Source organism: Phascolarctos cinereus, unplaced genomic scaffold (genome assembly GCF_003287225.1).
Source record: "Phascolarctos cinereus isolate Bilbo 61053 unplaced genomic scaffold, phaCin_HiC Scaffold_2;HRSCAF=192, whole genome shotgun sequence".
Lineage (NCBI taxonomy): Eukaryota > Metazoa > Chordata > Mammalia > Diprotodontia > Phascolarctidae > Phascolarctos > Phascolarctos cinereus.
The window spans coordinates 241,102,089-241,123,150 of record NW_027555625.1 but is presented as its reverse complement, the minus strand read 5'-3'; the positions used below and the strand labels follow the sequence as shown (position 1 = coordinate 241,123,150).

At 41.4% G+C, this 21,062-nt stretch overlaps 1 long non-coding RNA gene across 1 annotated transcript; it reads left to right on the top strand.

Moving 5' to 3' along the window:
* The first annotated feature begins 3,643 nt into the window (after positions 1–3,643).
* Positions 3,644–20,171, top strand: LOC110205053 (uncharacterized). Its single transcript, XR_002323493.2, has 3 exons — positions 3,644–3,763; positions 16,465–16,607; positions 19,811–20,171. It is a non-coding gene; the product is annotated as an uncharacterized LOC110205053 (long non-coding RNA).
* The last annotated feature ends 891 nt before the right edge of the window (positions 20,172–21,062 follow it).

Below are 21,062 nucleotides of genomic sequence, written 5' to 3'. Positions count from 1 at the left end.
CGTGGCTATCCTGGGGCTGAGCCTTTGCTTTCTTTTGCTTCTGCTTGGCATTAAGTATTAAAAGGAAAAGAATTTAGGCTTCAAAGATATTCTAAGAAAGGCAAATCAGGGGTCTCTGTAGCCACAAGGTAGATGGGTGAGGTCTTTGAATTGAATCGAACCTCTCTGACCTCAGATACTTCCTCCTATCTATGGGACCCTGAGCAAGTCATTTAACCTCAGTTTGCCCAAGTTTCCTCACCTATAAAATGGGGGTAATAATAGCACCTGTGTCCCAGGTTTATTGTAAGAATCAAATGAAATAATCATTGTAAAGTGCTTAGCACAGTGCCTGACACATAGTAGGTGCTTAATAAATGTTTAATGAATCAATGAATGTAGTCTACACTTATTTCTCTTCTTTTAGCAGTTGCTGTGGGACAGCATTCAGAGGGTTGAGCTTAGATATCCTTCTAAAATTTGGGGACATAGGATATAGAATATAGGTTCTTAGAATTAACCTAATCCAAAGCCCCTTCATTTTCCCAAGGAAACTAAAAGCCAGAGATAGGAAATGACTTCGATCATAGAAAGAGGGGGAGAGGAGACAGATTTTTTTTTAATGCTTGACAATAAATATTTTCTAACCTTTAAAAGCTGTTATTATTTTTTGTTTATGTCACCCAAATTTTTCAATGTATCTCTTTCTCCTCCAAAAGAGCCATCCCTTTACAACAAAAAATAAAAGAGAAACTTTAAAAAAATTCATCCAAAAAATCTGATGTTAAGAGAAATACAAATCAAAACATCCCTGAGGTTTTATCTCATGCCCTACAAATTGGTAAAAATGACCAAAAAATGGCGATAATCAGTGTTGGAAGGGTTGTGGGAAAACAGGCATGTCATTACATTGTTGGTGAAGCTGTGAAATGACACAACCATTTTGGAAAGCAATTTGGAATTACTAGAAAAAGTGACCAAAATATCCATACCCTTTGAACCAGAGACTCCATTCCTTGGCTGATCCCCTAAAGAAGCCATCATAAGAAAAAAAAAGTCTCTATATGAAGAAGCATGGAAAGAGCTACATGAACTGATATAAAGTAAAGCAAGCAGAGCCCCAAAAAACAATATATACAGGAACTATAACAATTTAAATAGAAACAACAATGACACACCAAAAAATCAAAAGTAAATGTAACAAAATTATAAAGACTCAAATAGGGGCAGCTAGGTAACAAAGTGGATAGATCACTGGCCCCGGATTCAGGAGGACCTCAGTTCAAATCTGGTCTCAGACACTGGACACTTACTTAGCTATGTGACCCTGGGCACTTCACCCTGACTGCCTCACCAAAAAAATAAAATAAAGGACTCAAGTGAAGAGATATAAGGAAATATCCCTAACCTCCCTCTTTATGGAGATGGGAAGTCCACATATGTTATACATTGCATGTGATTTTGAACTTTCTCAATGTTTTGATCAGTTGTGCTTGATTTTTTTTCTCTCAAAAAAATACTGTTTGTCATATGGCATGGCTGTCTAGGAGAGAGAGGGCAAAGAGGAGGGATACACGGGATATTGCGGTGATGTGAAAAACAGAAAACATTAATAAAAGGGGAAAAAACGGCTGATATCTTTACTGTTATTTTTACTGTTTACCTATCCATAGTCCCCATCCCTCCCACAATGAAGGGAAGGAAGTATCTTTTCATATCTCTTTTTTGGGATCAGTCATGGTCATTATAATTTGAAATCATTCTGTTTCAATTGTGTTATTGTTTCCATTTACATTGTTAAAAATTATTGTGTAGCCATTTTCACGTTCCTGCTCACTTCACTTTGTATCATTTAATGCAAGTTTTCTCAAGCTTTTCTGTATTCATAATATTCACCATTTCTTATAGTATTTATGGTACATGAATGTAATTTCTTACTTTGTTTCCAGTTCTTTACTGCTACTACAAAAGAAAAGTGTCATTACACTTATTGTTATTATTATTATTGACCTTTTTGGAGAATATGACCAACCATGGAGTTTCTAGGTGAGAGAGTTTGGATGTTTTAGTCACTTTCTTCAAATAATTCCAAATTACTTTCCAGAATGGTTGGACAACTTCACAGTGCCACCAAAGAGCATTTCAATGCCTATTTTTCCACAACTGGAGCAGCTAGGTGGCTCAGTGAATAGAGCTCTGGCCTTGGAGTCAGGAGGACCAGAGTTCAAATTTGGCCTCAGACACTTAACACTTACTAGCTATGTGACCCTGGGCAAGTCACTTAACCCCAATTGCCTCACAAAAAAATATATATATATATATATATGTGTGTGTGTGTGTGTGTGTGTGTGTATGTGTATGTATATATATGTATATATATATATATATATATATATATATATATATATATATATACACACACACAGAGACATATATATTTTCCCACAACCTTTCCAACATTAACTATTCTCCTCTTTTGTCAATTATGCAAATTTTCTGGGTATGAGGTCAAAGCTCAGAGCTGTTTTGACTTGCATTTCTCTCATTATTAGTGATATGGCTCATTCTTCAATATGGTTGTTAATAATTTGCAAATTGTCATAATTGTTTGTCAGATTTGAGAATTGTTCATCATATCCTTGGACCACTTATTGGCAAATAACTTTTGTTATATATTTCTTTAAGTTGCCTATGTATCTTGGGTATCAGACCCTTATCTGAGATTATTTGATATATTTTCCCCAGCCCACCACTTCCTTTCTAATTCTAGTTGCATCAATTTTGTTCATGCAAAATCTTTTGAACTTACTTTATTTGAAATTATAAATATATAATAAATAAATATAAATCAAGTCTTCTTTATTACCTCTATCTTTTATTTGGTTAAGAATTCATGCCCTAGGCATGATCTCTACTAATTTTTTATGGTATGATCTTCAATATTCAGGTTATATAAGTTTAGCATGTTCTAGCTGAAAGGGGAGTCAGTCCAACTCCTTCGTTTTACTGAATTACTATTTTCATCTGGAGTTGGTAATTAGACTGAGTTAAAATAAACAAATGGCTAGAAACCAAAGCAAATTTTATTTCGGAGGTTTCACGCGTTTATTATAATTTAATGTATGTTTCATTTTCCTCTTTTCAAAGTGTGGCCCTCACCAGTCTCAACTGGTTAAAAAAAAAAAGCCCTTCCCGGGGAACTAAGTGGACTTCTAATGCGGCTGTAGAAGGGGGACCACAGACTCAGGTAGGTCCCTATGATGCTATTTTTATTACTCCATTTCTGGGACTTCCAAAATAGACGAGGGTGAAAGTTGCATCTTGAAGGAAGGAGAAAAGCTGGTGTGTGGAAGCTGGAGGTTGTGGGCGGGGTAGCAGTGTCAAGGAACCTATTTCTATTTCCAAAGATTCTTCTCTACCCCCCCATCCCCTCCCGCATTGGAAATCAATGCTGAAATTCACAAATCGCGGCTATTCAGTTCTGGGCGCTTGGAAGTGAGGAGGCAGACGAGGAGGAAGCTTCTGTTAGACCTTTGCTTGTCGCTTAACTTTTCTTTTCCTCCTCTTCATCACCCGCTTCTTCATTTTTTTTTTTTCCTGAAGAAATGTTGTCCCAGGGAGTGTCTGACTAGTTCTGCAGCTTGGCAAAAAAGCCAGACGTTACCTCATAGCTGTGGCCAGACAGCCTATTTCTATGCCAAACAACCGATGCACTAGCGCAGCGCAGTGCCTGCCTGATTAGCCCTTCTGCCGCTTTCTAGAGGCCTGGAGTGTTTTGTTCAAGGTGGGCTGCTGAGTGGGTACTCTGTGTTCTTTTTGTGCAAATGAGCCGCGGGTTGGGGCGGGGAGGGGGGGTACGCAGGGGGAGCGTGGACCTCAGAGAGGGCCAAGCCGGGGGCTGGCTGGGGGGCTGCGGGCTGCTGGCAGCGGGGAACAATAGAGGAAGGTTACATTAAAATTCGACACTCATGGGATTGTTGGAAAACAGTATCCGTTTGAGCAGAACTGTTCGGAACCACACTGGGGGCTCCCAGTCCTCAAGGGAATGGGGAGGAGGGGCGGGGGCGGAGGGTCAGAACAGGCACGGGGGAAAAACACAAGGACCCTGATGCTGGAGAGGGCCAGACCAAATTAAATGCCTAATTGTTCCCCTTTCTTTAAGGCCAGGGCACCTTTGATTTCAGCTGAGAATCATCAATTCTTCAGCATATGGGGGGGGGAAGAGGAGGGGGGGTGAAGAACTGTTTGGGAAGGGGAGGAGTGTTTGCCAACACACAGAGAGAGACCACGTCCCATTTTTCTTTTTCTTTTTCTCTGTAATTGATTTATTCGCTTTTATCTGGAGCTCTGTTCAGTTCCTCTAGGGTAGAGGGTTTTTTTTCCCTCTCTCCAGATAGGATCTTAGGATTTAGAGGTGGAAGGGTCTTAGAGATAACAGTAATCATCATCATCATCATCATCATCATCATCATCATGCTATAAAGTTGGCCTGGCATACTCTTCACACTATCTCATTTGACCTTCACAATAACCTTATGAAACAAGTACATTCTGAACTGCCATTTTATAGATAAGGAAACTGAGTCACTCAAGATTTTAACTGATTTGTCAAACAGCTAGTAAGTATGAGGGAGATTTGGACTCTTGTTTCCCTGACTCCAGGTCCAGCATTTACTCTGCATTCCCCTGAATTCAAAGAAGAGGAAAGTGAGATCCATATATTTACTAAGTAGAAGAGCTGGAGACTATAAAGCCAGATCTGTTTCCTTTGCCCTCCTGGTTTAGGGTCTTAGGATCATAGATTTCAATTTGGAAGGACTAACAACAAAAGCGACAATGATAGCCCATTTGTCTAACACATCAAAGTTTATAAGACATTTTACATGTATATTATTTCACTTAAGCCTCATGACAACATGGAAAAGTAGGTGCTATCATTATCCCCATTTGGATGAGAGAAATTGGAGGTAATACCTGGAGAAATTGATGTGATAGCAATTAAGTGACTTGTCCAAGGTCACAAAGCTAGTATCCAAGGTGTTATTTGAATTCAGGTCTTCCTGACTCTTAAGTCTAACATCCACCTAGTTGCCTCTAGTTCAGTTGCCTCATTTTACAGATGAGAAAACTGAGGCCCAGAAAGGCTAAGTGGTTCGTATAAGGTCACACAAGTAACATGTGGCAGAGCCTGGATTTGAACCTAGATCATCTCACTCCAAATGCAGGGCAATTCCTATTCTGAGGACATGTGGGAAAGCCACGTGTGAGGGTGGGTGCGACTCAGAGCCCAGGCTCTAGGCAGAGGTTATACAAATGTCTATCACCTCAACTCTGACCTTTAACCTATAATGCTCCCAGCTGACCTAGGCCCTTGGATGAAAGAGAAATTAATCAGTCCTCAGGGAGAGTGCCAGATGCATGGAAGATTTTTTTTTTTAAAGAATAACACCTCAGATTTGTAGTCCGTTCTTCCCTCAAGGGCTTCTGGGCCCTTCATAACTAGACTGACTTTCCACTTCATCCTAGGATTTTGGCAAGTATTGCTAATAATTTTGGACATGTAGAAAACTTTGGCCTCAGAGGAAGGGATTTAGATCACAGAATCCTAGAATGTTAGAGCTGGAAGAAGCCCTAGAACATAAAATGTTTGAATTGGAAGGGACTTTAGAGATCATCCAACCAAACCTTTTCATTTTACAGATGAGAAAATTAAGGCTAATCACAGAACGGAAGTCACATGGCCCATAACAAAAACCCAAGACTATGTACTTGAAACCAAGGTTTTTCTCGTAGGACAACATCATTTCTCACTTTTCTTCTAGAAAAAACAACAACTAGCTAAGGCATGACTATTTTTAATCTGATGAATGATGGAAATAACCTAGGCACATATTTTGAGGCAAAACTAAGAGTACTTGGTACCTCTAACTTCAGTTTCTTATGAAACATACTTTCCCCACCCCACACCCAACTACATTTAGATTGTTACTAGCACAGAGCTGTGCATATGTTAAGCATTAAACAATGAATGGATGAATGATGAATGAATGAATGAATGAATGAATGATGAATGAATGAATGAATGACTTAGGGGCAAGAAACGAATATGTTCAAACAAGTTTCAGTGTTCTGGAAATATTAAACCCAGACTCCCTTCCAATGAACATCAGTCATTTAATAAACAATTTATTTCTTGAGCACCTGTCACATGCACCCCTCTGTGTTAGTTACATGGTAGTAGTAATATTATGATTGAACAAGTATTCCCAAGATGAGGAAACCAAAGGCCAAAGTGGCTAAGTGACTTGCCCAACTTAGTAGCAGCAGAGCTGTCATTAGAATCAAGATGTCCTGATTCCTTGTCTTAGACTTATGTTTCATCTGAACCTGAATATGTCTAAAATATGTCTAGCTTATACTTGAGGGTTCCCTGGGTTTTAAGGCAGTCAGCATCACTTAGGGTATCTCTCTTAGGGGCCTCATCAAAATTGAGCTACAAGAGTTTTCAATTTGGGCATGTTACTAAGCCCCCTTAGATTTGTGGAGGGGAAGCTAATACACCAAGCTACCAAGGTTATAGGGTCATAGGGCCGTAGATTTAGGACTACAGAGAACATTTAGTCTAATTCCTATCTCCATCCTCATCCCACCTGCACAGATGAGGAGGCTGAGGCCCCAAAATATTAGGTGACTTGCTCAACATCACACAGAGCTGAGATTTGAACTCAAGTCAAGTTATTCCAAATTTAGCACCATGTCCATTAACCTTCATTATCTGGCGGGATTATAGATTTATTCTAGAAGAGACTTCAGTATCTGATTAACTACCTCCATTTTCACAGATGAAGAAACTAAGCAAGGGTGTGCTGGGAAATGTTTAACAATTGATTTGGGGGCAGCTAGGTGGCGCAGTGGATAGAGCACCAGCCTTGGATTCAGGAGGACCCTGAGTTCAAATACAGCCTCAGACACATAACACTTACTAGCTGTGTGACCCTGGGCAAGTCACTTAACCCCATTGCCTAGCAAAAACAAAAACAAACAAAAAAACCCCCAATTGATTCACCAAATTGTGTTCCACATACTTTGAAGATTAATATGTATTACTAACATTTTCTTCACTTTCTTAAATCTAAAAATCAACAAATGCTCACTCAAACCCTGATTTGTAGCCTTTGCTGATTTCTTGGGTGCAGATGCCCATATTGAAAATGTAACAGTTAGATCTTGCAAGCCAATTGGAGATGACTCAGGCATAACACCTGAAGCTAAAGCCAAGAGAGGTTTACTGTGACTTGCCCAAGGTCACAGAGATAGTAGGAAACAGAAGTGAGATTCGTACCAGGTCCTCTGGCCCCTTCGAATCCATTGTTCTTTTTCCTGTGCCAAGGGACCTCTTCCACAACTCACCAACACACAACAAAAATGTATGAAGCAACATCTGTGTGTACTGTGGTTGGCAATAGAGTGGGTGGTTGAAGAAGGAGGGTGTTAGATAACAAAGGTGAATATAACTCTCCGTACCTTGCAAGAATTAGTGGTAGTGGCTCTGATGGTGGTATTTTTGATAAAGCAAAAGTATACATACAACATGGCGTGGTAGATGGAGCACTGCATTGGGAGTCAGGAGACCTGGGTTGGGGTCCCAGGTCAGCCACTGATTTGCTTAGTGCAAGTCATGTTCCTCCCACAGCCTCAATTCTTCCATCTGTAAAATGAGGAATTTGGAATAATTGATTTCTAAGCTCCCCCCAGTTCTGATATTCTGTGATCTGTGCTTTACATACATTAGGAAAAAAAAAAAGATAAAAGCAGTCAGCCCGCTGAGCTTTCTTTGCCAATCAGCTCTTACTCCAGGAGATATCACGATAATGCAGTAAATTAATTTGACCCAAAATCATTCTTTGCTTCAAGCAATAGATAGTTGACTCTTGATTACCTTTGTGCCGTTAGGGCTCCATAAATACCACCTTTTTGCATGTCACCCAATGAGGTTGCTCTTCAGGGGGCTCTCTTAAATCCAGGAGACTAAAGGTAGCAGTCAAATGGTCCTCTAGGCAAACAATCAATCACCAAGCTTCTGTGTGACAGGCACTATGCTGGGCACTGAAGAGACAAAGACTAAAATAACTCTTACCCTCAGGAAGCTTACATTAGATCAGGGGAAAAGATACACACATACACACACACATACATGCATGCACCTGTGTGTGTGTATTATATATGTAGACTTATAGTACCTGTGTATAAACTATATACAACATACATGTGCATACAACATATATGAACAAATGAAAAGGCTATTATTAAGTGCTTTCTATGTGAAAATCTCTGGGCTAAGTGCTGGGAATAAAAATAGTGAAGTAAGACACCCTTCCTCTCAAACAGCTCACATTCTACTGGAGGAGACAGCACATATGGAAGGTTTTAACTGTAAGTCAGATAGAAAGGTCCCATGGTCATTAGGGTACAATGGCATAGTAAATGCTAACACCCCATCTTTAATGTCATTTCTACTGATAAAATGATATCAGTTTCTGGTGTTGAACGATTTGGCAGTGCCAAGGACTTTGGTGGCAAGAACTCTCTTTTCTGGGTCTTTGGCCCTGGCATCTGCAGGAGCTGTTATTGCTAGGCAGAATCTCCACAACGTTTGCTTCCTAGGATGATGGCATGGCTTCTCATACCTAGGAGTTGCCATATGTAGATGGAGAGGCAGTGCCCTGTGTGACAAATGGTGTGCTGGACCTGGGGGCTGGAGACCTGCCTTCAGGGGCCACCTCACGTAACCTACAAGCTCCTGTGACCACAGGCAAGTGGCCGGACCTCTCACAGCTTTGGTCTTCTTGTCTATAAAATGAGAACAATAATGTTTGCACTACTTACCTTGTAGAAGCATTGTGAGGGAAGCCCTTTGGAGACCTTAAAGCTATGTGAGATTATGTCAGTTGGTTAAGACCTTCTGCTTATCTTGTCAAATGGAGTCACTAGCTTTATGTTTTATTGGTGGTAAGGCACAAGGGTCAGTAAGGGAAAACCTGGGAAGTGCCTGGTTAGTGATGGTTCTGGATCAGCTGGGCAGGGGGGAGGGAGTGGTGATCATGGAGAAACTAAGTCTCCAACTAAGTCTAATAATCTTTGAGCAATCTCTGTATTTGTGCTCAAAACAAAATAAACATTTATTAAGCACTTATGTGCTGGGCACTGTGCTATCCTGAATACAGGTAGTTTTGGGTATATCTGTGTGTGCATACACGCCCAACTATGGGCCTCTTTTCAGCTGCGTTATAGAATATCAGAGCTTGAAGGGGCCTCAGTGCATAGAATGTTAAAATTGGAAGGAATCCCAGGACACAGGATATCCAAGCCAGAAGGGACCTTCAAAGATAGAATGCTAGAAAAGGAAGAGACCTCACAGGTCATCTAAACCAATTTCCTCATTTTATAGATGAGGAAACTGAGGCCCAGAGATAGTGTGCCAATATTATTCTCATTTGGACTGTTGAGGTTTAGGGGAGATGTGGGAAGGGGATACTTAACTTGTAATTACATCTATGGACAACAAAGAAGACCAATATCTTTTGTCTTCTGGTTTTATGTTCAAGTGGAGTTAAGGGAGAAAGTAATGAATGAGTTGACTCCCCCAACCCCATCAAAGGGCTAGCATAAAACAATTGTCTGGCTCCTATGTCAGTCCTTCTAGACAGGGGACCAAAGAAGAGGCTTGAGGTAGAGACCTGTGGCTGAGGACTTAACCTGTCCATCTTTGTTTAAACTGGAAATAAACTCAGGCCCCTTTGCCCTCCCCTCAGGCCTCATCACACCCTCCCCTCAGGACTCCCCTCACCCTCCACCGCCCATCACCTCATAAGGAAGGGTGGCGGCTGCCTTGAACTTAAGAAAATATCACATTTTTCTTTGGGGAGATGTTAGGAAAAGATTTATGGGTCTGAGAGAATAGGGGAGCTCCAGTAAGGCAGTAGTGCCATGTCATTATGGTCTGAGGTGAGGGAGGTAAAGCAGAAATGGAAAGATTTGACAGGCCACCTGGGCAAAAAACTCACAGCTGAACTGAAAAATAACTGCAAATCACACAGCCACTTACAGCAGAAGAAAGGAAGAAAGGACACCAAATGTTTGATGGTGGTGGTGGTAGTGAAGCCTAAAACCAGCAGGTCTGGTTTTTCATTCTTTTATGCAGAAAAAGCAAATTTGGAGGTATCTCTTCAGGCCCACTTTTTTTTTTAATAATTTTTTATTTATTTCCTTTCAGAGCAGGGATAAAGAGCTGGCCTCAAAGCCAGGAAGACCTGGCTCTGAGCCCTACCTGTGACCCAAACTGGCTGTGTGACCCAGGGCAAGTCACTTAACCCCTCAGTGCTCTAGACCAGAGGTATCAAACATGTAGCCCAAGCAGATTAAAATGTAATAGGGAAATGTTTAACAAAATAAATGACAATGTAACAGAACATAGATAATGTTAATATGTGGTTTTTTAAGTCAATATGCAGGAATCTTTATATATGGTTTAGTGAATACATGTTTACTTCAGTTTGACACTGCTTCTCTAGGCAATTCTTTCAAATTATAAATTGTAGAGAAGGTACTGATCTGCCTTGGTAGAGTTCAGATTAAGTTTGGATTGGATTGAGTTTCCTCACTCAGGAGTTAACTTCCTTATCACTTTTATTTTTATATCACCTACATTTCCCACTACATCCCTCCTTCACCTCCTCCCAGAGAGCCATCCCTTATAATAAAGAACAAAAACTTGAAATAAAAGAGGGGGATAAAGTTCAACAATATTGGTAAAGTCTGAAGTTACATTGAGTATTCCACACCTATGCCTACTCCCACCTTTGTGAAGGGGTCAGGCTTACAGTTGAACTTGAATGAGGAGCTCCCACTGCCTAGAAAAACTGACAACTTGACTTGTTAGCATCTCAAAGTGTAAAAGGAACTGGAAAAAGTCAAGAAATGGAAGCAGACTGAGGAAGCTACTTGGCTAGAATTCAATATGAAAATGGAAATGAACCTTCAAAGTCAGCATGGTATCTCCAGGAGAGCACTGCATTTGCAATCAGAGGTAACGGACTTACATCCAGGCTCTGTTATTAGCTAGGCAAGTTCCCTCACTTCTCTGGGCCTCAGTTTCCTCAAATGTAAAAAAATAGGCACATGAGCTACCTACCTCACAGGGCTGTCATGTGAAGGGTTAAGGGTTCACTTTGTAAACCTTAAAGCCCTACATAAATTTAAGGCTTCCTTCTTGTTGTTGATAAACCCCACAGAAACACCCATTAGGTCCCAGTAATTGTCATGGTCTTTCTCCTGACTTCTGTCTTCTGTCCTGAGTGGGTGTTAGTTTGAAAGAGGATGAGGATATGGGTGATCCTCAGAGGTCAGCCATGGGAAAGGATGAGAGCAGGACTCAGGAAGCTATCAGAAGGCTGTGAATGAAGGTTACAAATACACCAGTTAGGAGAAGACCCAGTGAATTCTCACGTTCTGACACATCCTCTTCCAAGAGTCTCACTGTGCTCTCCCCTTGAAAGTGCTTCAGATTTTCCTAAAACCTCAAATCAGTTGGTATGCTAAGGAGGACAGGGCCAGAATATTATAGAATCATAGATATTATAGGATCATAGAGGTGGAGATCATCTGAACCAGTCCTTTTTTGTGTCATGAGGGATCCCCCTTGGCCATTAGGGTGAAGTCTATGGATCCCCTCTCAAAAATATTTTTAAATGTATAAAATAAAATACATAGGACTACGTAGGAAATCAAATATATTGAAATGCCATTTTTTTTCTAAATCATGGACCCTAGTTTAAGAACCTCTGATCTAAACCAACTGATTATTTTACATATTGAGGAAACTGACGCATGCTGAAGGGAAGGTCCTTCCAAGGTCACACAGGTAAGAGGTAGCAAAGGTCAAAGTTTAAACCCAGGTCCTCTGGGTTCTGACTCCAAGTTCAATGCTCTTCTCACTGCATCAGGCTCTGAGGAATGAATTCCAGATGCACAGGAAAGAGGGAGCAAGGGGGAAGATTGAGAAATTATGGCCCGTTCAAAGTCAGATAGATGTGTCCAAGGCCTGAAGAGTGCAGTCTCTGCCCAGCTGGTTCAAATTAAAGCCCAGCAAGCCCTGACACCTGCCTTTAATTTAGAGCTTTCCAAATTAAAAGATAACAGAAGGATCAAGGTCCATACTGTCAAACACACATGGATAGACATAAAAGAAGCCTACTAAGTGAATCACCTTTCTCCACTGAAGTCCTCCTGATACTTCATTATGATGTGGAGGTGATACTGCTTTCATAAAGATTCTGCCTGGAGGTGCAATCATAATCTCAGACGAAGCAAAAGCGAAAATAGGCCTAATTAAAAGAATTAATCAGGGAAACTACATTTTGCTAAAAGGTATCATAGACAATGAAGTAATATCAAAAATTTTATAGCAGGTTTCTCTGATAAAGGCTTCATTTCTCAAATATATAGGGAACTGAGTCAAATTTATAAAAAATAAGAGCCATTCCCCAACTGATAAATGGTCAAAGGATATGAACAGGCAGTTTTTGAAAGAAGAAATCAAAGCTGTTTATAGTCATATAAATAAAACTCTCTAAATTACTATTGATTAGAGAAAGGCATATTAAAACAGCTCTGAGGCACCATCTCATACCTATAAGAAATGACAAATTCTGGAAGTGATGAAGGAAAATTGATAAACTAATAAACTATTGGTGGAGTTATGAATTGGTCCAACCATTCTGGAAAACAATTTGGAACTATGCCCAAAGAGTTATAAACTGTGCATACCCTTTGACCCAGCGATACCAGTACTAAGTCTGTACTCCAAAGAGATCAAAGGAAAAGGAGCTGCTATATGTACAAAATATTTATAGCAACTCTTTTTGTGGTGGCAAAGAGTTAGAAATTGAGGGGATGCTCATCAATTGGGGAATGACTGAACAAGTAGTGGCATGTGATTGTGATGGAGCACTACTATGCTAAAAGAAATGATGGGGGATTGAGAAAAAACATGGTAAGATCTATATGAACTGATGCAAAGTGAAGTGAACAGAACCAGGAGATCAGCATACACAATAACAGCGATGTTATGATAATGCTCAACTGTGAAAGACTTGGCTATTCTAATCAATACAATGATCCAAGACAATTCCAAAGGACTCATGATGAAAAAATGCTATCCATCTCCAGAGAGAGAATGGATGAACTCTGATTGTAAATAGAGTACAATTTTCTCACTTTATTTTTATTTTATGTAATATGACTAATATAGCAATGTTTTTACATAATTTCATGTGTGTAATTGACTACATTTTGCTTGCCTTCTCAGTGGGTGGGGGAGGGGTGGGTGGGAGGGAGAGAATTTAGAACTCAAAATGCTAATAAATAAATAAATAAATAGATAGATAGATAGATAGATAGATAGATAGATAGATAGATAGATAGATAAATAACTTTTTTAAAAAGTAAAGGCCCTGCCAGGAGAACACAAGCTCTGGCAAATTATAAAGGCTTCTACCCAGGGATAACCCCACCTAGTCTGTCCTCTGAAGAACAGCCTAGCTATTTTCAAGGAGACTCATCACCAAATTGGGCACAGGGTGATATATTTTTTAGCCACAGAAACCCTCAAAATCAGTCCAAGGCACAGTGGAGTTGGAATCTGTGCAGGTAGAGGAAGGATGCCCACTGTCCTAGTTGTAGGAGACCATTTCACAAAGCAAGGAGCTGCTGTGCCCCTGGGGCAACTTGACAGCTGCTCCCTGGACCTAGATGAGGGTGTTGGGAAGAGTTCCGACTGATGATGTTTATTTCAGAGGATGGAAACTGACCGGGTGTGGTTCAGGAAGTATAGCTCCCAACAGCTCATGTTTGCCTCAAGTGCACAGAATTTAGTGAAGTAGAGGTGGAGAAGGGAAAGGAGCAGTGACTCAGTGGCTCTGCAGGAGGCATGAGTCCACATGTCCTTCAGGGAGAGATTTGACTTTGGGAGAGTCAGGAGCTTTGCAGCACAGTAAGGCCAGCCAGTTAATGCTGGAAGCAATAGGCCCTTTTATTTGGGGTGTTTAAGGCAAAGCCCAGAAGAGAAAGTCATGAGGTTTCACAGGAAATGCCCAAGGGAATCCGTGTCAGGGAAGCAGCATGACATGGCTAAGAAGAAAAAAAAAAAGGCAATGCATTTAAAGTCAGACGACCTGAGTTCAAATGGCAACTGTGACCCTAGGCAAATCATTTATCCTCTTTGGATTTCAGTTTTCTCATCTATAAAATGAGAGATTAGACTTAATGATCTCAAAGGTCCTTCCCATCCCTAAACCTATAATTCTATGACAACAAAGAAAGGGTATTAGGGTAGCCCACTGACACCCTCCTTTGACAACAGAGCCAAAACTTAGGTAGCCTGCCAACTGATGCCCATTAGATCTGTGATGGACACCTCCAAAGTAGAGCTGGAAAGATGAAGGGAAGAGATACAGCCAGCCATGCCCTAGTGTGATGGTCTTCATGTCATAGCAGGAAGACTTCCCGATGGTCCGAGGAGGATCTGCTCCCAGGACTAGGCCTACATCTGTACTAACCCTTCAGTGGGCCTCCTGGGTCCATGTATCAGGGAGGTTCCTGGGTTAGAGTAGCTTGCTCAGCTCAGAGGTCATGGGGGCTCCTGAATCAGATATCCTCCAATGTTTTATAGAGAAGGATTTCTCTCAAGTGAATCTAACCGGTTTAGAACAGAGCAGGGAGTCACCCAACAGCACTGGGATGCTGTGGATAGAGTGCTGAACTTGGAGTTAGGAAGACCTGGGTTCAAATCTCATTGTAGACACTTATTACCTATGTGACCTTGGGCAAATCCATTCACCATTCTGGGCCTCATCTGTCAAATGAGGGAGTTGGATTTAATGACTTCTAAAGTCCTTCCTAGCTCAAAAACATGAGCCTATGAATCCTGAGACCTCCAGAAATTAAAGATCCAGAAATGGGGTTGGTGAAAAGAGGGCAGGGGAGGCAAGAGAGGCTGTTTAAAAAAAAAGAAAAAGAAAAGAAGCAGTACGGGAGAAAGGGGAATCAGGCAGGAGGAGGGAACACAGTTGGAGAATACCTGGTTAGACAGAAAAAGACTAGATCAGAAAAAAAAATCCTGCAGAAATTCTTCTACACTATAACAGGGAGCTTGGAAAAAAGAAAGTCAAAATGAATGGGTTAAGAAAGTATTCAAGGCAGAGGAGAGAGAAATTAATGGTAAGTCCTAGTGCACGGTGATCTTGAGCCCTGGCTGTGAAAGTGACCTGGGGCCTTCTGCCCTGTCTCCCTCAACCATTATAACAGCAGGAAAGACCAGGGGTTGAGAGGCTGTTAATCTGGTCGGCATCACTTATGTAAATCGTGGAGCTGAGCTCCTCCTAGTCTGGTTTGGGTACACAGTGACCCAGGGCACAGGGTGTGTGCGGCTGGGACAGTTGCATGACGCACACACAGATGAAATCACTGATCCTTGAAGCATTCAAGAAGCGCCTGGTCCTGGATTGCTCAAATCGATGAGCAGACAATACACAGGTGGGCAGCCCAGAGCAAGTTATTACATTATCAATTCAACAAACATTTCTTAAGTGCTTCCTCTCTGCAGGCCACTATCCTACTTGATGGGGCTTGAGGAGGAGGAGGCAAAAAACCAAAAAATGAAACAGACCCTGTCTTCAAGGACCTTATTTTCTGGAGGGTGAGGAAGGTTGGGTGGTGGGGATGGGATATAACATGTATACAAGTACATAAATACAAAGTTTACGATAATTTCAAGAGGGTGCAAGTAGTAATAGGGAAGAAGGGGTGGGGAAAGAGTTAGAAAAAGCTACTCATAAGAGATAGCACCTGATTCTATAAGGCAGAGACGAGAAAGGAGTGCATTCCATGAATGGGGAAGAATCCTGCAAAGACCCAGGGGCAGAAGATGGAAGTGATGTGTTCAGAGAACATCTTGCAAGCTGGTTTGACTGGAATGGAGAATGTGTGCAGAAAAGTACTATGGAATAAGACCAAATGCTCCAGAGTTATGGATCCTACCAGAGACACCAACTTGCTGAACCAAGGGGAATCTTCAAGCTGGAGAGAAAAAAAAAGGGAACTATTTAAGTCAATCTCTGCCTTGTTTGCTTTTGTTTTCCCCAACTCCTCGGAGCTACATCATTTAGCCTTGAGGGAATACTTCTAACTGAGCACCAACTTGATACTGACCAAATATTTGAGGAGGAGGGCAATAAACCCAGACCACCAAAAGAAGTCACCATCTTCCTATTTAATCTGATCGTCTTGGTCCACAAGAAGTCTGAAAAATAGAGCAAACCAAAAGAACAGATGGTAATGCCTTGCAAACTCTTTCTCTCTGTCAATACACATTTTTGAGAAACACCAGCTTTTTCCTTAAATTTGAAGAATGCTCCATTTTTCTCCTAGGACAAAAATGTTATGCTGATGGCCTCCATTTGTCCCGAGAGGAGCTCTGGAGGGGTTGAAGAGTTCACAAAGAGGCTGGTGGATAGGAAGACTCGTGACAGTGTCTGTCTCGAAACCCTTATGATCATTCATGTCTGTAGTGAGTGAGTTGGATATTTATGGGCCTTTCCAGCTGATAAGAAACCAATGAAATGTTTTATGGACCCTGTTCCACTTCCTTATTATTCTTTTGTTTTGTCTTCAATTGGGATTATTTTATTTCAACCTACTGGTAGTACGAGCTATCTTGACCTCTGGTTTAGAAAGGGCAGCATATTGAGCAAGGGTATACAAAAAAAAATGTCCTCTGTTATGAATGGGAGCTCCCTCAAACTCACTATTTAATCATCTCCAAATGCTAACTGGCCTATGTTGTAGCCTCTTCCTGAATGGATCCTGTAATCATTTCCTTTTATTGGATGTCAGTGACATTTTCTGGAAGATATATACCCAATTGAAAAGGAGAAAGGTTAAAAGGAGTCGTTTGCATCCTGGTGATGAAAGGCAGCTTTCTATGAGCCTCAGACTCCCTTAGAAAACATACTCCCTGTCTTGGTGTCAGCTCAGTATTGATGATGAGTAAAGGAGAGAGAGGATTGCAAGTCAAAGGTCATGAAACTGTGAATGCTTCCTCAAGCCAGATGGAACAAAGATGGCGCTCAATTGGAATATAGAAATTGTTTCCCCAAAGGACAGTTTGTAGGATTATAGATTTAAAGCTGGAAGCATTGTTGGGGGAAATCTAATTCAACCCCTTCATTTTATAGATGAGGAAACTGACACCCAGAGAGGGTAAATGACTTGGCCAAGGTCACATAGTTAATACGAGGCAGAGTCAAGACTTGAACCCGGTCCTCTGACTCCACTCCAAGCAAAATTTATAAGTGGTCCCATTCAATCAATAAACATGTGTTGAGTATCTACTATAAGCCCAGCATTGTGCTATGGGATACAGAGAAGTAAGCGTAAGACAGAGTCCATGGCCTAACTGAATCACAGAATCTGTGATTAGAGGATGCTAGTTAATATATGTGAAAGTATAAAGACTGGACCAAGGTGGCACAGTGGATAGAGCACTAGGCCTGTGGTCAAGAAGGCCTGATACAATCCCTGTAATGATAACAGCACCTACCTCCTGAGTTTCTTGTGAGGATCGAATAAGATAATGTTTGTAAATTGCTTTACAAATCTTAGAGTACTAGCTATAATATAATAGACTGTGTAATAATTTAATATAACAAATATTATTGTTGTTGTTGTTGTTAAACTCATAGCATTTCAGAGTTGGGAGTGACCTTAGCGGTCCTCTAGTCGGACCTGAAGTAGATGTCTCTCCTGCTACACAGCCAAACCACGCCTGGAAGTCCTCTAATAAAGAGCTTATTTACAGTCTCCCAAGGCAGCTGTTTCTGCTTTTGGAAAGCTCTAATTTGTGAGAAAGTTTTCTTTCTGAAGTCAAGCTCCTAGAGCAGCTAGGTGTCACAGTGGATAGAGCACTGGCTCTGGAGTCAGGGGGACCTGAGTTCCAATCCGGCCTCAGATACTTAACACTTACTAGCTGTGTGACTCTGGGCAAGTCACTTAACCCCAATTGCCTCACTAAAAACATAACAATAATAATTGAGTCAAGCTCCTTGCCTCCCTGTAACTTCTACCCGTTGTTCCAGGTTCTGCCGTCGGGGCAGAGCAGATCTGATACTTATTCTCTGACCATTTCTCATGCCTGGAATTCACTCCATCCTTACTTCCAAATCTTAGAATGCCTAGTTTTCTTCAAGACATAATTAAAAAAAATTTTAAAAGCAAACCAAAAAATTTTTTTGTTAAAATAAATAAATAAATGAAGACACAGTTCAAGTACTAGCTTCCTGATCTCCTTCCTAGCAGTTAATGCCCCCACACAAATGCTTTGGATTTATTTTTTGTAGCTCCATATACATATATCTCTCCCTATAGAATATAAGCTCCTTAAGGGCTTTATCCATTGTGCCAGCTAAGCCCTGTCATTTCCCCTTCACATGCATTATTTTAACTTCACAGTAACCTTGCAAGGTAGCTACTGCAAGTATTCTGTTCTCATTTTACAGATGAGGAAATGGAAGCTCAGAGACGAGCTACACAGCTAGTAAGGATCAGAGACAGGATTCAAACACGGGTTTCTCTGATTCCTGGCCTAGTCCCCTAGTTCCTGGAACTTAACCTAGAAGCTTGGCAGGTGGCCATTTCTTTTGACCCATTTCCAGCTCTCTCTGCTTGTGTGCAGGTTCCAGCCTGTCTCCTTTGTATCTAACAGAACCTGAATTGTCCCTTATTCTCTGGCTTGTGGATTTCCTATACAAAATATCATGCATGCGCAGAAACAGGAAAGAAAAATACTCAGGTCTACGACATCTCTTGAATGACTCATTCACTTGGAGAATCCTGAAGAACAGTGTCAATTCCAGACATTAGTATGCAAATTTTAGTCTCTGAGTTCCCAACTAGTGAATGGAAACTAGAGAGTGATTTGGCAAGAATTACTGTGTTTGCAGCATATAGGGCTCCCCCTGCCCCAATTTAATGAGAGTAGTTTGGTTATAGATTAGACTCATTCGTCTTCTACCAATATTGTACCCTTTGAATAGACTGATTAATGGAGGCAGAATAACAGGGCAATTAGATGGTGAAGTGGATGGAATGTGGGACTCAAGACCTGAGTGTAAATCCTGCCTCCAAAGCTTACTAGCTATGTGCCCATGGGCAAGTCAGTTAACCTCTCTGGGCTTCAGTTTCTCCATAGGTAAGAGGAAGATAATAATAGCACCTACCTCAGTGTTGTTGGGAGAATCAAATGAGTTAACATATGAAAGCAGTTTGCAAACTGTAAAGCACTATGTAAATTCTAACTCATTATTATTCAAAATGTTGGGCTGGAAGGGACTTTAAAGATTATTTAATCTAACCTCCCCATTATATAGATGGAGAAACTGAAGCCCAGAGAGGGAAAGGCGCTTGCCCAAAGTCATAGGACTAGTTGGTAACCAACCCCAGCCAATCACCCCAATTGTGACCAGTATTACCCTTCACTAGGACTATTGTCTCTCCAATCAGTCTCTCCCCACTCCAATCCATCTTCCATGAAGATGCCAAGGTGATTTTTCTAAGGCGCAGGGTCTGACTGTGTCACACATCATGGCCCTCTCCTCATTTCAGTGAATTCCTGTGGCTCCCTGTTACCTCTGAAATCAAATATAAACATATTTGTTTGGGGTTTAAAACCCCATCCTACCTTTCTAGTCTTTTTTACATGTTCCCCTTCTCTCTGCAGTGAATGTTCCAGCAACAGTGACCTACTTCTTGTGGTTTCTCAAACATCTCGCACCTCCATTCGTGCCTTTGTACCAACTGGTCCCCACACCTGGAATGCTCAGACTCCTCACCTCCACCTCTCAGTGTTCCTGAATTCCTTCCAAGACTCAGATCAAAACCTCCAGTCTAAGTGACTTTTTCTGGTTCCCTTCCATCAATGCCTTCTCCTCTCAGACTGCCTCTGCTCTGCTTCATATAGCTTTATGTACATGTTGACTCCCTTGAGGGCAGGGGCTCTCTTCTTGCCATTCTTTGCATCCCCATCACTTAGCACAGTGCCTGGCATATAACAAGTGCCTAATAAATGTTTCTTAAACTGCCTTGACTTGAACTGATCTTTTCATTATTTTATTATGCCACTGAAAAGGTTGCAGTCACAGGCCCAAGCTCAGAGAAGCCATACCCTTGAGAAGGAAGCCGTGGCAACAAGCGAAAGAGGGGGCTGGGCCAGCTGATCGCTAAGGTCTCAGTCTAGCTTTAACATCCTATATTATTGTGTTCCAACGTCCCTTCCAGCTCTGGTATCCTCTGGTTCTGTGATCCTACAGGAAAAATTTCTAGTGCCACAGACAGACATACATACATACACACACATCTTGGGCATTGTTTGTTTGTAAAGCTTTTATAATTTCTACCCCATTAAACATTTTTTTGCTGATGGGTTGTAGTTCAAGGTAGCTTTGTTAAAGGGACCCAGACAGATAGATACAGACAGAGACAGGGACAGAGACAGAGAGGAAAGGAGAGGAAGAAAGAGAGCAAGAAAGAGAAAGAGAGAGGAAGAGGGAAAGAGAGAGAGGGAAAGGAAGAGAGAGGGAAAGAGAGACAGGAAAGGAGAGGAAGAGAGAAGAGGAGAGAGGTGGAGACGTAGAATTTGTTAAGTATTTATTTATTATGTGCCAGACACTGTGGTAAGTGCTTGAGGATACAGATACAAGCAAGTACAGCTACATGGTTTGAAGCTGACCAGAAAGTCACAATGGAGGTCCCGTTCTAGGCAAGAAAAGATGAAAGCAAACCTATCAGACCCAGGCATCCAAGGGTCTGAGTCCAAGGTTTCAGTGGGAGAGGATGAGGATAGGGGCTGGAATGAAGGGGTGGAGAAGGTGGCCCAAAGAATAAAGAAGACGTCCCTGCCCCATCACCTCATCAGCCCAGGACAGGAGGGGCCTCTGGTAGTCTTGGCTATCAGCTTTCTTTCTTCATATCTC